Source organism: Pan paniscus, chromosome 10 (assembly GCF_029289425.2).
Source record: "Pan paniscus chromosome 10, NHGRI_mPanPan1-v2.0_pri, whole genome shotgun sequence".
NCBI classification, from domain to species: domain Eukaryota; kingdom Metazoa; phylum Chordata; class Mammalia; order Primates; family Hominidae; genus Pan; species Pan paniscus.
Window position 1 is genome coordinate 107969975 of NC_073259.2, and position 18260 is coordinate 107988234.

The 18260-nt window shown below is 37.5% G+C and overlaps 1 protein-coding gene across 9 annotated transcripts in view; it reads right to left on the reverse strand.

Moving 5' to 3' along the window:
• The window catches only part of ANKS1B (ankyrin repeat and sterile alpha motif domain containing 1B), a 1251294-nt gene that overhangs the window by 1177850 nt on the left and 55184 nt on the right, over positions 1-18260 (reverse strand). The window lies entirely within an intron of this gene.

The window sequence follows — 18260 nt, forward strand, 5'->3', positions numbered from 1 at the left end:
CATGCAATAACATGGGTGAATTCTGAAAACATGCTAAGTGAAAGAAGACAGTCATATAAGCCACACATTGTATGATTCCACTTATATGAATTGTACAGAATAGGCAAATCTATTGAAACAGAAAGTAGATTAGTAATTGTCTACACTGGGGAGATGGGAGGAATGGGAAGTGACTGCTAATAAGTACAGTGGCTTCTTTTTAGAGCGATGAACATATTCTAAAATTAGACTGTGGTAGTGGTTTCACAACTCTGTTAATATATTAAAAAACATCCAATTAAAAACTTTAAATAGGTGAACATTATGAGAATTATATCTCAATAAGGCTGTTTAAAAACATGTATCTAACGCAACAGTCTATGTGTACACACCCATAATATATGCATATATATACATACTCATTTACAGAGAGTTCTGAATTATCAGACTGCAGTTTATCCACTGAAATTTTAAAATTCAAAATTTCTTACTTCCTTGATTGTATGAGAATGGTAATAATAACAACAATAATGACAGCAATAATAATATCAAGTACTCATTTAGTTCATACTATGTGCCAGCTATTGTGCTAAAAATACGTAATCTTATTAAAACCTTACAAAGTCACCAAATAATAGAGTCTGTTACTAACCATTTTAACATATTATTTTTTATAATCCTCACAACAAGAACTACAGTTTTTCTCAATTTATGAGAAAACTGAGATTTAGGGTGGTGAAATAAATCATTCTAGGTTTTACTCTGCTGCCACTTGAGCTATCCCTCTGTAAGGGCAATTGAGTCTCAGTGAGCTAAAAGAATCTTACATTACTTTTGCAGACAGGCATCTAACAGAGTAGGAAAAATCCCAGAACCAAAAGCTGAAACCCAGACTGCAGTCTGAGTCATGATACAAACTAACCAGGCCAGCCAAATTCCAATCCTCTCATCTACAAACATGGAAATTCGAACAGAAATTTTTCAAGGTCCTATCAGCTTAAAAGTCCATTTTGTCCAAGAAAAACTTACTTAAAAATCTGAGTCTTCAGTCCAAAATAAACTTGCCAGAAGAAATGCTTTCTTTATTTTCTGCCCTATGAGTTTGCGACTATTATTAGGTTGTAAAAATATTAAGTATAACTGGAAAATGAAAGCATAATTAACATTTACTTATAAAGTTCAATATCACCCATTAGCAATATAACACATAATGATTTATTAACTTTTTACTATAAAAACTTTTAAACATATTCAAAAGTAGACAGAATAGTATTAAAAAACCCAACGTACTCATCATACACCTTCAAAAATCGTCAACTCATGGTCAAATTTGTTCCATCTATATACCCTCCCACTTTGAAGAAAATCCATGGCATCATAACATTTCTGTAAATATTTCAGTATCCATGTGTAAAAGATAAGGGTTCCCTTCTTAAAAGTATAATCATGATACCATCATGACACCTAAAAATATTAACAATAATATCTTAATATGACAAACTTGGAAAATATATTTAGATATATAAATGGCAATAAATAATACAGATTTAAGTACCACTTTCACTGATATTAAAAGATAAACCTAGGCACATTAAAATTTTAAAGAGTTTATTTGAGCATTCAGTGATTCATGAATTGGGCAGCACCAGCCTGCAAGTGATTTGGGCTCCACCAAAGGCGTGCAAGGGAAAACTTTTATAAGGTGTCTGTGGAAGCAGGACAGAGAAAATGTTTGATTGATTAAAGTGGAGAGTCCCTACTTAGAGGTAATTGGCAGTGTCTGGTAAAGATTCTAGACAGAGATTCACTGGTGCTTTCTGATTGGTTAAACTTAAGTTTCATTTCACTGTTTTACAGTGTGTTTACTGTTTACAGTGAATTTGGTTTCAGTTTGCTTACATAGGAACCCAAAGCACTACCTAATGGTCTCCCAATCAATTTTTTTTTTTTTGAGACGAGTCTCACTCTGTTGCCCAGGCTGGAGTGCAGTGGCATAATCTCCACTCACTGCAATCTCCGCCTCCCGGGTTCAAGTGATTCTCATGCCTCAGCCTCCCGAGTAGCTGGGATTACAGGCACACACCACCACGCCTGGCTAATTTTTATATTTTTAGTAGAGACAGGGTTTCACCGTGTTGGCCAGGCTGGTCTTGAACTCCTGGCCTTAAGCAATCTGCCCGTCTTGGCCTCCCAAAGTACTGGGATTACAAGCATGAGCCACTGCACCTGGCCCCAATTAATTTTTTTAACACTGACAAATTTTGAGTGTTAAGGCTATCTGTATATTCAAATTTTCCAGACTATTATTTCTATTTGAATACATTATTTATATATATAATCTATTATATCTATACCTAATCTCTCTCTACTCTATTCATGAAATGTCATATGGCACTATACTGAATGTGTCCATAGAAGTAGAGTACTAAACATTCTATATATACTGAGCTTATTAGTTTTGTTTACTCATTGAGCTTGCCTGGTATTGAAAAGAAATTAAATTAGTTAGACATGGTTTGTTTGTGATTAACCTTTCCCGTCTTCCACAGTTCAATTTATCGTCCTCTTCGTGATACCAAATGACTACTTTATGAATTGTTCCACCAATTTGCCAGCTATTATTCACGAGCTACATATTTTATCCAACTGAAGTGAAGTTTTTATTCTGTGACCCTTATTTTTCATATAACTCTCTATAACCATTTTGCTTCTACCATACTTACTCTCACATTCCTTCCCTAGCTTGCCTTGCCCTCCAAAACAAAAAAGCTTCCACCATGAAATTACTAATTGATATTCTGCCTTATAAACTTTGCCTTGAAAGATTCCTTTGAAAAATTAATTTCATTTCCTCGATCTAGCCAATGATAAAATAATGATGACAGCAAACAGAAGTAGAAACAGCATAATTTTTTAAAAAAGGAAACATCAAATTTTGTATTGAAAATTTACATCAGCATTTCACTAGTGAACAGACATTTCCTCTGAGAAAGAGTGATAATTACCATTTGCACCTCATGTAAGGATTTTCCTGAGGCCTAAGAAAGCTATAAATAATATAGTTTCTTTTGAAATAAAGAAAAAAAATTTAATTTTCTTTCATCACGCTAACAAGAAGTAAAATAGGTTGCAAATAATGGTGTAGTAAATGGATTAAAGAGATTAGCTTCAAAATAACTGCACTGCAGGACCTAAATGCTGAACTTGGGTTATCCAGGCTAAATAAAGGCCAGTCATCATCTTATTTTTATAGTTCAATCGTAAGTTAGGGCTTATGGGAGTAACGCAATTAAGAAAATATATATATTTGGGGGAGTTGGAAAAGTTTGGAAAATTTCAAAAATCAAATCACATTTCAAATGGATTAGGAGAACTCACTAATTAAAGGTGGATAGATTTCATACTGTTAAAAAAAAAACCCAAACAACTAAAAAAAAATTTATATTATGATTAACCATCAATACAAACAATAGGCAAATTTATTAGTTTCTCTGCTCGTGCTTTACAACTGTAACCTTTATAACAAACCCTGTTAGACCTTGTAGGAGACCCTGTTAATGCCCACACCATATCCCCCTGACTTGTCTGTGAGTTCTCTTCCACTGCTGTGGATAGTCATGCTGATGCTGACAGCTTCCCACCTAAAGGACCCACAGTTCTTTCTCCATTTTCTCTTTATTCTTCCTGGAACCACCTTGCACATACACTACCCATGCCTAAGTCCTTATACCAGGGTCTGCTTTTGGGGAAAACCCTAATAAGACTGTTGGTAATAGAAATAGCACTAGAAAGCAGACCTTCAGAATGAGATTCTGGAATTGTATTACTTGCTGGTCAGAGGGCAGCAAGGATCCAATTTCTAGTGATAAGTGAGTGGTGATAACCCCTAACAGGCTACAGCAGTATAATGCCCGAAATTTTTAACTGAGGTGGACTGTAATGTGTTACAGGAAGGAGAAAGTACAAGCTTATATAATAGCTCTAATACTTGAAAGACATGCGGTAATCAAAACATAAAGATTTTGGAGTATGTGTTAACTACTCAAGAAGCTTTGAAGAATGAGAATGGCAGGCTTGGGTAAGCCATCTATCAATTCAGGGCATGCTGTAAAAGTCAGAAAAACTCCATGTCAGTATTTAAAATGAACCTTATCTCTGGCACTCAGCTAACATACTATACTGAAATCAGGCCTAAGATTTGATGAAGGAGTTTAGCTACAAAGACAACTAAATGCACAGCCCCAGCAGGTCTCCCATCAGGGCTCTGATAGGGAAAGGGGGAGGGTGGTGATGCATGGGAGGGTGATATTTAGGGGGGTGTACATGAGACCACTAAACACTCAAATCTGCTGAAACCTCTGGGCCGGCAGAATCCACCCTCATCCCTTTCATAAAGGTAAGCCACCTCTAATTGCATGGAGACCTGGCAAAGGACATACCTGACGGGGGTGCCTTCCTCCAGATCTGCCCTTCATCTTTCATTGCCTCTAGACCAGTAACTAGGGTCAGGTCCTACTGATAAAAGCTCCAACTGTAAGGCGCAGTGGCTCACACCTGTAATCCCAGCACTTTGGGAGGCTGAGGCGGGTGGATCACCTGAGATCAGGAGTTCAAGACCAACTTGACCAACATGGTGAAACCTCATCTCTACTAAAAATACAAAATTATCTGGGCATGGTGATGCATGCCTGTAATCCTAGCTACTTGGGAGGCTGAGGCAAGAGAATCACTTGAACCCGCAAGGCGGAGGTTGCAGTGAGCTGAGGTCGCACCATTGCACTCCAGCATGGGCAACAAGAACAAAAAGCTGTCTCAAAAAAAAAAAAAAAAAAAAAGCTCCAACTGTGAAGGGCACACCTTCACATTGGTGGGAAGAATATGGGAAGAAATCACCTATTCACCGAAAAAGTCAGCTGAGCCTATCTGACATGTGTCATTAGAACTGAGAGCACACATAAGGACGTGGATGTTGAGGGTGCTGAGCTGAGGCATGGGGAAAGAATGCTAGATAGAGGAGAGTGCTTTCATATGGAGGCAATCTCTGGTGATTCATAATTTAATTTGTAGCAAGAAAATCATAAGTAGGTCCTAAAACACTAATGGGATGTCAATGTGACTGACAGGATTCCAAAATAACAGGCATCAGAGGTGGCACTTAGCCATCAGAAGCAAGGTGAATGCACGCCATTAAAGGTAGTAAGGTCAGAGCAGTAACCAGAGAGCTTGACCTGCAGGGGTCTGTGGCAATGGTTGATAAGTCATTAGCCATTTTGTTTATAGAAGCAAAAGAGATGGGTAATGTATTTGTTGCTAGGGCTGCTGTCATGAACTAAGTGACTTAAACAAGAGAAATTTACCGTCTCACAGTTTTGAAGGCCAGAAGTCCAAGATCAAGACATTGCTGGTTCCTTTTAAGGGCTGGGTGAATCTGTTCCATGACTCTCTCCTATCTTCTGGTGGTTTTCTGGCATTCTGTCACATTCATTAACTTATAGAAGCATCACCCCAATCTCTGCCTTCATCTTCACATGACATTCTCCTTGTGTACATTTCTGTGTCAAGATTTTCTTTTTGATAAGAATACCAGCCACATTGGATTAGGGGCACAACCTACCCCAGTATGATCTCATGGTTACTCATTACACAATTCAACCTATGACAAGTAGTTAATAAGGTTAATTTTTTATTTATATTTGCAAAGAAGACCAAGAACTAAACAGAAGATCGATGTTCCTTTTCTGGATCTAAGGCAGTTCTCAGACCCAGAGCCCATCAAGGGGAGGCTAAGTCCTCTTGAGCGAAAGAGCTAATGTTTCTCCAATAATTCTTTAAGGGGAAGTGCTGCCATATAACAGAGTATATGGCACCATATGCCAGTATATACACTGGTGAAAGTGGAATACCCAAACCTTTCAGGGCTATTGGATATAGGCTCTAAGCTGACACTTATACCAGGGTATCCAAAATAGCTTTGTGGTCTCCCAATTAGAGTAAGAGCATATGGAAGCCAGATAATAAATGGAGCCCTGACTCAAGTCCATCTCACCATCGGCCCAATGGGTCTCCAGACCCACCAACTGGTCATGTGCCTGGTCCCTGAGTACATAATTGAGATGGATATACTTAGAAGCAGCTAGAATCCAAACACTGGTTCTCTGAACTATGAAACAAGAGCCATTATAATAGAAAGGGACAAAGAAAGCCCCTGGTATCACTTCTGCTCTGTCCCTGGCCCAAATAATAAATCAGAAAGAATATTTTGGCCAGGTGGAATAACAATTTGTGCCACCCTCAGAGTGCTTCCTGCAAAAAAACCATATGGCTCATGGATGAGTCAGCTAAATACGTTGGTGCAAGAGGAAAACTACTGTCACACTATAGCCCAAGGCAAGGATGAACTACTGCAATGTTACTCAAAATGTAATCCATAGACTAGTGCCAATTCATAAATTGATTTTTGTAAGTCGACAAAATAATTATTAAAAGTGAGAGTACATATTTGGAAACATTAGAGCAATTTGGCATTGCTGTAATAACTGTAGTTTTATATTTTACAAAAAGATCACTCATGTTGAACTGAAAACAAACCCATATATAGCTCCTTCACATGATCAGTTTGAGTAGCACTGTTCTAAAGGACAGTGGTGAAAGGAAATCCATCAGGCAGAGCTTCATAACTTTACATGAAGAGAGAAGTGGTTTGAGGTGAGAACAATATCAATTGTTGGGCAGGGGCTAGTGGTTGTGCTAATTGATCAGATGCCTGGAAGAAGCAATACTTCATGATCAGATACAAGGAGGTCTGAGAAGGAGGCATGTGGATGACCCTATAGGTGTGAATACCTAACAAAGCATCTATAGTAGAGGCAGCACTGAACAACCAGATGGAAAAGATGACCCATCCAATGAATGTCAGCCAATCTTTGTCCTCAGCCATCACAATGGTTGCACAGTGGACATGGAAACTGACTAGCCATAATGTCAGGGATGGAGGCTATGCATGGGCATAAAAGCATATACTCCCTCTCACCAAGGGTGATCTAGCTATTGACAGTGCTGAATGTCTGACCAATAAGTACTGGCCCAAAGTGACCCCTCAATACAGAACCATCCCTCAAAAAAGCCAATCAGACATTTGTGGCAGGTTGATTACATCAAATTCCTTTCCACCTTGGAAGGCACAGCAATTCATCCTCAATGGGACTGATAGTTATTCAAACATGCTTTTGCCTTTTTTGCCTCTGCCAGGTCATATTTACTAGCATAGGATCCACCAGTCCCACCTTTTATGGCCATTCTAGCACTCCATCAAGCTGATGAACCACTAGCATTCCATCAAGCTGATGGCCAAAAGGCTCAGCTTTAGAATAACTGTCTATAGGATTGGTGCCCCATCCTCTTAAATAGAGGTCCCCAATCTCCAGCCTGCAGAGAGGTAACTCTCCATGGCCTGTGAGGAACCAGGCTGCACAGCAGGAGGTGAGCAGCAAGGAAGCAAGCATTATCGCCTGAGCGCTGTCTCTTGACAAATCAGGAGTGGCATTAGATTCTCATAGGAGGTGAACTCTACTGTGAACTATGCATGCAAGGGCTCTAGGTTGCATGCTCCTTATGAGAATCTAATGCCTAAGGCAGAACAATTTCATCCTGAAACCAACCACTCTCCCCATCCCAGCCTCCCACCTCTGACCATGGAAAAATTGACTTCCACAAAAGCAGTCTCTGGTGCCAAAAAGGTTGGAACTGCTGCTCTACAGCACAGTATATGAGTCAAACCAATGATCATTACACGATGTTCTGTCCCCTTAGCATGGGTGTGGGAACTAAGGGGTAGAAGTAGAATTGGCAGCACTCACCACTTAACCCACTTGGGAAATTTGTCCATCCTCAGTAGCCAAGTTGGGTAATTTGTACTTCCCGTTTTCTCAACTTCAGACTCTGTGGGATGTGATACCTTAACCCCTATGAGTGGAACACTTTCACCAGAGAGTAAATTACTTTCACCCAAACCCTTTATTTTGGTGCCTGATTTAAAAGAGAATCTGAGTTAACTTTAACACAGTTAGATACAATTATTATCACCTTATATTGAGGAATGAGGCACGAGGAAGTTTAAGTGGACCAGGGTCACACAGCTAGTAAGTGATAGAATCAGAACTTGACCCTGGGCAGTCTCATCTAGAGTCCTTGCTTTCAACCTCTACTCTAAATTATCTGTTTTTAAAGTTCATGTTTTTGTATTTCGTTGTCTTGGAGCAAAGCATTCCTATATTATTTTATGTTTCTAAGGCAGGTGTGGCTAGCACCTCTATAATTAAAATAAAGTTCAATTAAATCTGAACAAGTATTATTTAATATAGATTTTTTATTATTTTAATACAGGTTTCAATGTAATCAGACAGTAACAATGTCTACCTCTGTCTTCATTTAGCATGTATCTATAAACACGCTCCTTAAAAACATACCTAAACACACAAAAAAATAAAAGATGTCTTTATAACAAATTTTCACAAGTTATGCATTTTTGAACAACAGTTAACAGGATAAGTTCAAGGTAACAGTTGTCAGTGATTTTCATTCCTAGGAAGTAGGTAAATCAACCAGGCTAGGAGTTTTCAAAAATAAACATAAACTCCTTTGTACTAGCTAATCCTTATCATTTAGCATCACCTGTCCTTCAGCTGGCCCTATGCTTGAGGCATCAGAATGAAGCCCTGGGAACTAGTATTCAAATCACAATTATTTTAAAGTTTACAATGGGCAATTTCCTAAAAGTGATATGATAGAAAGAGTATGAATTCTGGAGTAAGACAATCCCAGTTTTGCAACTTACTTGCTATGTGGCCTAGGACAAGTTATTTAACTTTTGGATCTTCAGTTTTCCAATATATAGAATGTGGAAGAAAAAAGATTGAAGTATGCAAAGTGCCTAGTGTACCATCTAGCATCCAGCAGCTACTTAATAAGTAATAGTTTCCTTCTTCATAGGTATTATTAATTAATTCATGTTTACATAATTACTTGCAACTAAAATAAATAATAAATAATGTAGAAAATCCTAAGGGTCTTATAAGTTTAGATGGAAATAAATTGGAAGCTTGCATAAACAGATTAAAACACAGATTCACAAGAAGAGGAAATAACAATAATAGATTAGAAAGCAGGTAGACCCAGCCATAGGAAAGAAAACTTAAATACTACTCAGCAATATCTCCAGGATACCATCAGAACTGTTTTGGTCACCCCATAGGGGTAGATATGGATATCCACTGCTATAATTTTGCACTGTACTAACATGGTAGCCTCTAGCCACAGGTGGCAAATTGAGCACTTGAAATATAGCTAGCCCAAATTGAAATGTGCTGCAGAGTTAAAAAAAAAACAAAACCTGGATTTCAAAAACTTGGCATGAAAAAATATATAAAATATCTCATTAAAAATGTTTAGATTGATTACATATTGAAATAATATTTGGATTTATTGTGTTAAAGAAAACATTGTTAGATTTAACTTCATTTCCCTCTTTTTACTTTCTTTATGGTGGCCACTAGAAATTTTAACTTTACATAAGTGGTTTGCATTTTATTTCCACTGGACAGCACTAATGTGAGGTCCTAATTTAACTTGAACAGCACTGATGTAGAGTCCTCATTCTTAGGCTCCCATGTTCTTCCCTCCCAGTCTTCCATTCTTTAGCAAAGACTTAGCACTACAGTAACAACAATTTTCATTCATGTCCCTGTATGAGGGCCCCACTATCCTGGATGCAACACACGGATGATTTTCCACAAATAGTCTTTAAATGATTTATAAAATATATAGGAATGAATAAGCGGATAAATAACTCCCAGCGAAAAATGTCCCTCAACGACAATATTCACATAGGCAAGACTCTGTGGTACTTTCTAACACACTTTAAAAGGAACATTATTTTAATATGCACTATCCATTCACGACATTCAAGACAAGTGAAGGTTAGCTGTCTACTAGAAAAAATAAAATTTTAAACTTGAGGCATTTATTCATATAATCAAGAGTCTAGGAAAACTGCCTGAATTAGTCAAGGTTCTCCAGAGGACAAAAAAAAATGCATATATACATATATGGAGATTTATTGGAGAACTGACTCACAAGATTATGGAGACTGAAAAGTCCACCAATGATTAATTCATTCATTCATACTTTACATAGTTTAAAAGTCCCTGGCATCAAGCAGGGTACCCAGGAAAGCCGGTGGTGCGATTCAGACCAAATCTAAAGGCCTGAGAACTAGGGAGGCCGCTGGTGTAAATCTCAGAGTCCAAAGGAATTCAAAGGCCTAAAGGAGGCGCTCCATGTCCAAAGGCAGGAGAAGATGTCCCAGTTCAAGAACAGAACAAATTTGCCCTTCCTCCACTTTCTTGTTCTATTCAGGCCCTCGAAGCCAGACTGAATGACACTCACCCACATGGGTGAGGACAATCTTCTTTACTCAGTCAACTAAGTCACATGTTAATCTCTTCCAGAAACACACTCAACAGACAGACCTAGAAATAATGTTTTACCACTTATCTGGTCATTCTTTAGTCCAGTCAAGTTTGACACATAAAATTAGCCATCACACCACCTCAATCCTCTACACAAATTTGGCTGAAACTAGCTTGATAAGTCTTTCTATCAGAGGCTTCAGTGGAAAAACTGACCAGGTGATATGGTTTGGCTCTGCATCCCCACCCAAATCTCATCTCAAATTGTAATCCCCATGTGTCGAGGAAGGACCTGTAATCCCCACCTGTCAACAGAGGAAGGTGATTGGATCATGGGGGTGGTTTCCCCCATGCTGTTCTCATGATAGTGAGTGAGTTCTCATGAGATCTGATGCTTTTATAAGGGGCTCTTCCCCCTTTGCTTTCTCTGTCTCTCCTGCCGCCTTGTGAAGAAGGTGCCTGCTTCCCCTTCCATCATGACTGTAAGTTTCTTGAGGCCTCTCCAGCCATGCAGAACTGTGAGTCAATTAAACGTCTTTCTTTTATAAATTACCCAGTCTCAGGGAAGTTATTTACAGCAGTGTGAAAATGGATTAATATACCAAGCAACTCCACAGACTCTGGGTATCTTCTTCAAGTGTTTCACAAATACAGTTTCCCAATCTTTACAGAACATGAGACTCCAAAAATAACCAAATTCTCACTTCCCCTACTTACACTCCCCCCAAAAAATCTACTCACCACAAACAAAGCAATCTAATCTGATAGTAGAAAAATCAAAATTAATGAACAGAAAAAAATCTGTTTTGGAGATAAAAACCAGAGAACCACTGGAGAAGATGACATAAACAGTGAAAGATCACAGGATGGCTTTTCATCTTCATAACTCTGCCATTAGTAAACAACACACACTAATATTTTGCTTCCATGAAAATCTCCTGTCTAAATTTTCAAGGAAAAATTAGTAATATAAAAATACGAAAAATATAAACTTTTTTTTTACTTCGAAAGTTTTTAATCTCTTAGACAAGTATAATTACAGCAAGCACTTTTCTACAAGTAACTTTAAGCTAATGGACATATAATGGATAACAATAAGCATCCTGGAGTCAAGTTACCTGGGTTCAAGTGCCAGCTCTGCCACTTAGGTGCTGTGTGACTTTGAGAAAATCCCTTAACCTTTCCCTGCTAAGTTTCCTCTATAAAATGTGGATAATAGCAGCTACCTGAGGGAGTTGTTATAATTAAATACATTAACATATAAAGCATTTAAAACAGTGCCGGACACATAGCAAAATCTAAATAAGTGGTACTTATTATTACAAATGACCAAAAATTAAGTGACAGTAATTGGTACATCTAATCTCACCTAATTGTCTTTTCATTTAATTGATGACTGTTCTCCTCACTAAGGACTTCTTTAATTCTTCCAACAGGTGATAAATTGTTACTAGATTTAAGAGCCAAAGGATACATATTAAATTTTTTGCAAGACTCAATAAATATGGTTTTATAGCACTAAACACTTCTAACAAGAGTAGGAAAAAAAACATTTCAGGAAAAACGTTTTGTATTAAGAATAGGAAAGTCAACAGATTGATACCATTAATACCAATGGACATAATACTTAAGGCCCAAACCACACCATATTCCACTAGCATTTACTAAGTGTCAATTGTGTGACTGGTGTTTCCAAGATACTGGACATACAAAGAAGACAAGGACTCTATCCTTAAGGGCTCAGGGTGAGTATACAGGCAATACACAATTATGTTATGATATAAACTATGGTTTGAATGTGTCCCCCAAAGTTCATGTGTTGGGAACTTAATCCCCAATGCAATAGTGTTGAGAGGTGAGAAATTCAAGAGGTGATTAGGGTATGAAGGCTCTGCCCTTCTGAATGGATTAATGACATTAAGGTAGGAATGGGTTACTCATAAAAAGAATAAGTTCAGCCCCTCTTACCCCTTTTAACTTCCACCATGAGATAACACAGCATGAAGGCCCTCACCAGATGCCACCCCTTGACCTTGGACCTCTCAGCCTCCAGAACTATAAAAAAAAAAAATTCTTTTCCTTATAAATTACTTAATCTGTGGCATTCTGCTATAGCAACATGAAATGGACTAAGACAATGTATTATAACAGAAGTATGAGCAAAGTGCATTACAGGCAAAAGAAGAAATCTGAACAAAGCCAAAGAAGCATGAAACTGCATAGCATATTTGGGGAATGGTAACTCACCTAATATGGCTTCAGCATTCCATCAAGATCTTACATTGCTCTTGTTTTTTCAAACATTAACTACCTGTCATGTGCAAGGCACCAAAGAAACAGACATGTAATCCATAGCCTCTGGGAAGGTAATATCTGTTTCAGGTGCTAATGTATAAATAGAAGTTAGCTGCAAGAACAAAGGAGTAAGAGCATTCTAGGAAGGAGAAATGGCATATGCAAAGGCATTATGAGAACCAGGAAGAGTTTAACAAGTCTAAATCCATGGGAGGATCCCAAGATAAAGGCAGAGGTGGGATCATTAGATGTTTTGGATGCCAGGCTTTTATAACAAAAGTGACTAGTAATCACGAAAGGATTTAAAATAAGATCATGACCAGATCTGTGTTTTAACAAAGCCCTTCTGATAGAAGGCCAGTAAGGAGTAATCCAGGAGGGAAAAGGGATAAGGAAATAGCATTAGTGATGGTGACAGAAAAAAAGGAAAGAACATATTCAAGTGGGTCTTCGATGAGAAAATTTGGTAAAAGTAAGGAAGAAAGAGATTCCTTGGATGGTGCCTTGAGTTTTTTCCTAATCCCTCTATCCCCCTAGTAGAAACATCTTCTCCTTTGAACCTATTTTATTTCTACGTTAGTGGACTTTTAGGGGGGTACCTATTTATTCATGTCTCCCTCCTCCTACTGGTAAACTCATTATGGGCAGAGACTGTGCCTTATCCCCCTTATATTCTTAGCAGGACCAGAACTAGGGTGAGGAGAGTGAGGCATTCAACTTCAGGTTCATGCTGGTACAAGGTTGAAATCTGTTTCTATTTAAAATTTTCGTATTTTGTTCATCACAGACTTTTTGCATACATTTTGATTTTTTAAACATTAAATTAAAATATTGTATATTATTTAGTACTTTGGCACACTCTTAAATTTTATACCTGTGGCAAGTACCTCACTTACCCCTAGTCAAAGACCTGATACTCAGTGTCTTCCTGACATAGTACCTAACACAAGCAGGTACTTAAATGCATGTTGAATGAAGGAAAAGCAAACAAAAGGCATAAGCAACAAGATGGATGGTGGTGGGCCTTTTACAGAGACAGTGAATACAGGAAGAGCAAAAGACTCTAGAGGAACATGAGTTTATAATGCATGTCAGAAGCACTGCTTGGTGTATTACAGATTAATTTATTATTCAACACTGGAAGCATGTATAATAGGAAATATTAAAGGATGACATTACTCAAGGAATTGTTCTCAAGATATTTCCCCATTCTCTTTTTAAAACTTACACTAATATTTGAGGTATTGCAGCAATATCTAATTTCTTAGTTCAGCTTTTAAGTTAACATTTCTTAGGATGCCAAGATGAGATGCTTGTTACATATATGTACCATTAACACTGCTATGGTATGAATGTTTGTGTTCCCCCAAAATTCATATGTTGAAATCCTAATCCCCAAGATAATGGTATTAAGAGGTGGAACCTTTTGGGAGGTAATCATGTCACGACAGCAAAGCCCTCACAAATGGCATTAGCACCTTTATTATAAAGGCCCCCGAAAAATGACTTGCATCTTCCACTATTTGAGGACACAGCTAGAAAGCACCATTTAAGAATCAGAGAGAGGGCCCTACCAGACACTTCCCAATCGCCAGAAGTCTGAGAAATGAATTGTTTATAAGCCACTCAGTCAATGGTATCTTATTATAGCTGCCCAAATAGACTAAAGACAAACACAGTCTTTGATATGACTTCATCAAACGGCACCCACATTACTCTATTTCTGTATCCTTGCTCACTTTTCTTCATAGCATTTATCACTACTAGATGCAGTATAAGTTAGTTAATTTTCTTCCCCCTTTAAAAAAGATTCACTCCATGAGAACACAGAATTTTTCTGTTTTGTTCATAGTTGTATCCCCAGCACCTAGAATAAATGCCATTGAAGGTCATGACAAAGAGTGCGAGGGTGGCTGGGGGCTGGCTTACACTGGAGCAGAAATAAGACAAAGAAAATAAATAAAACCCTGTGTGGATACAAAACTAGAGCTAGGCGCTCACAAGAATTTAACAGAAAGCCCTAGAAGCCAAAAACAAAGATGCAATTGCAAACCAGAGCAATAAGCTGGGGAGCTTACCTGTAGTCACCTTGGGAAGTAACCAGTGGGCTTGGGTTTAATAGCCTTTGGCCAGATGAGATTCAAATCTCTGGATAAAGCTGATACCCTCAAAGGATTACATACTTGGCTATCACTGGCATACCAGAAGATAAAAGGAAACTTGCATTTCTCAGCCTGGGCTCCGGGAAGAATAAAAAAGTCTCCCTGAGAATTCTTAAATATGACCTAGCCTCCTATCTTTGGGGCTTTAAATTTATACCACCCAGATGGTCTTGGACTCCCAAGCCAAGAAAGTATATAGTGGTTCTGGGTGTGATAGTTATCAATGTATTTTCTCACAGCTCCCAATGCACCCTTCTTTGTCTTGCTTTATATATTGGAGCTGGACCCTATGAGCATTTTCCTTTGACTTCTGGCTCAATGTTAAGCTTCGTCAAAAGGAGGGACAAGGCTGATCAGCCCATTGAAAAAAAGGTAAGTGATTCCAAACAAACTAGTTTTACTTATTAAATATAATAAAACATAAAATATTTGTTTCTGAAAACCTAACAGAAAGTTAATACATAGAATTGTCATCCAATATGAACATTTCCAATGGTAGGGCTGGCCTTAAGTCAAGCTTAATTTTTCATATACTGAAACATTACCCATCTAACATTTGAATGGATTTTTTATCTGATTGTCATCTAACTCAATAGCTGTTATCTTTGAAGATTTATAGCCTCACACCTAAATGGATAGCTTTTAAGTAGCTTTTTAGGCCAGTGGGCCACAGATTCATTTATCATAAGATTGGTTGCCTATATATCCCATTTCACATTCCAAATATCTTCCCATTTTATAGAATGATAAAGGGTTTTTGCATTTTGGATATAGTAAGAATGAAAATCATTGAGAAAAACCTGGGTTGCCAATTTATATATTTAATGCTTATCAGTTAAACTTTAACTTGCTCTATAGTAACTTTAACTTGCTTATATTAGAACTGCAAAGTACAAAACATACTCCAACTCAGATTCTAGCAAGTATCACCTTGCGAAGGTTAATTTTATCTGTCAATTTAAGGTCCCCAGATACTTAGTCAAACATTATTTGGTGAAGGTGTTTAAATCGGTAGACTGAGTAAAGCAGGCTGCCCTCCCTAACATGGTAAGCCTCATCCAATTAGTTGAAAGTCTGGATAGAACAAAATAGTTGACCTTCTCTTGAATAAGAAAAAATTCTTCCAGCCCAACTGCCTTTAAAATGGGATATCAGTTTTTTCCTGCCTTCTGACTTGAACTGAAACATCAGCTCTTCCAGGGTCTCAGGCCTGCTGGTCTTCAGAATGGAACCACATCGCTGGCTCTCCTGGATCTCCAGCTTGCAGATCTTGCATCCTGCAGGTCTTGGAACTTGTCAGCCTCCATAATCACACAAGCCAATTCCTTATAATAAATGCCTTTATATACATATGCACATATCCTATTGGCTCTGTTTCTCTGGAGAACCCTAATACATACTGCAAATGACCTCTTATTAACTCCTGCTAAAGCATCCCGCCTAAATAGCTACAAATGTTCCAGACCTTTCCCTTTCTCCTCTCATTTCAAAAGGTAAAAGTATTGTGTTTACTATCTTGTCTTCTCATTGTCCCCATTCCCCCATGCTACTACCTTGTGGAAACACATTCCTACCCCACCTCTGTAATTTTGTGGTTAGAACATGAGCTTTGAAATCCTGCCTACCCTCTGGATTACAGTTGTTTGGCTGGATATCCTCCAAGCTGAGCCAATCAGAAGCCATAAATGTAAATTAGATTTTTGAAATTTGTATTTAGAAACTGAAAGAGAGTTGATTGAAGTCCCTCTCTGCCAACAACCATGTGTGGGAGTTAGGCCTAAGAAAATGAAGGAGACACACTGAAACAGAGGTAAAAGCTGAAAGAAAAAAAAATAGCATCCTACTGATACCTAATTCCCTCATTTATACCTGAAGCTTAGCCTCACCCTGTCTTTCCCTGACCCCTTTACAGTAGTCAATAAATTCCCTTTTGGCCTAAACTGGTTTGAATTAGGTTTCAGTGAGTCACAACTAGAGAAGACACAGTAAATTCCTACTGCATGTAAATCATTACAGAAATCTGTGAATTATATTAAAAATAACCAAACTTAGTTATTCAAATGTTTTCTAAAATCTGTTTGCCATAAATTGATATTATTCAAAAATATATATATGTTCCATATTTGTCCTAGAAACATTAACATTGAAGCTACTTAAAATGCAAAGATTGCCTAGGAAGAATGTCTCTTTGCTTGTTTTTACAAGGGACTTATCAAATTAGAAAGCAAAATTAGAAATCATAATGAGTTCCATGTTCTCTGGTGAACACTATGAGGTACCATTAAAAATGTTATATAAACCAGGAGCAGCGGCTCACACCTGTAATACCAGCACTTTGGGAAGCTAAGGCAGGAGGATCACTTGGGCCCAGGAGTTTGAGACTGCAGTGACTTATGATGGCACCACTGCACTCTAGCCTGGGCAACACAGTGATACCCCATCTCTTTAAAAGAAAAAAAAGAAGAAGAAACAAGAATATGCTGCTTTAAGTTTGTACTATTTTTATAAATTAATTTTAATTTTAAAAAACACTTTAACTGCTATATAAAAATAATACTATAACTAAAAATATTGTAATCTGAATCTTTAAGGAAAACCATACAAATTTACTACATGAGGTTATCATTATCAAATATCTTCTTGGCACTTTTAAGTTTTAAATTGAGTGTTTTCTTAGCTGGTTGAAGGCTGAAATTCATTATCTTCTTATAGAACTCTTGTTATATAGAAAACACTTAATTATGAAGTATTTATTCATACACATTAAAGATAAACTGGTCCTGAATTTCCTCCTCAATAATATAAATGTTATCCTAAGAAACAGGAAAAAAATGGTGGCTTGGATAATTAAAATTCAGAGATAAACACAATCTTCAGTACCCAAATTCAATTGAATTCAAAGTCTTCAATCACCTACTATTTTATAAAGCTGCTGACAAATATTAAAGTTTTAATAGTTGTTTTCTCTAATTTGATTGCCCTTATAGATTTTCCTGAATGATGTGCTAAGTAGCATAATTGTGAATAAACAGAAAGTAAGAGAGAATATAAAAAGCTAACATACATATACACTTCAAAAACAAACTTGATGAGAACTTAGTCACAAAGGGTATAAACCCTCTCAGGATCGTAACTCCAGGTGACTTTTCTTTTTCACTCTTACTAATTTTACCAACTATGAAAGGGAATCAGATAATCCTAGAATAGGTAAGAGAGGAAAAGCAGGCTTGGAAGTGATCAACAGACTCTATATAAAGCCATTAAAGGAACTAGGGAGTGATAAGTAAACTAGTTAGTAGAAGTATTAATAAAAATTTCAGGCCCCAGAATCATGCTCACAGATTGGAAAGGTTAGATT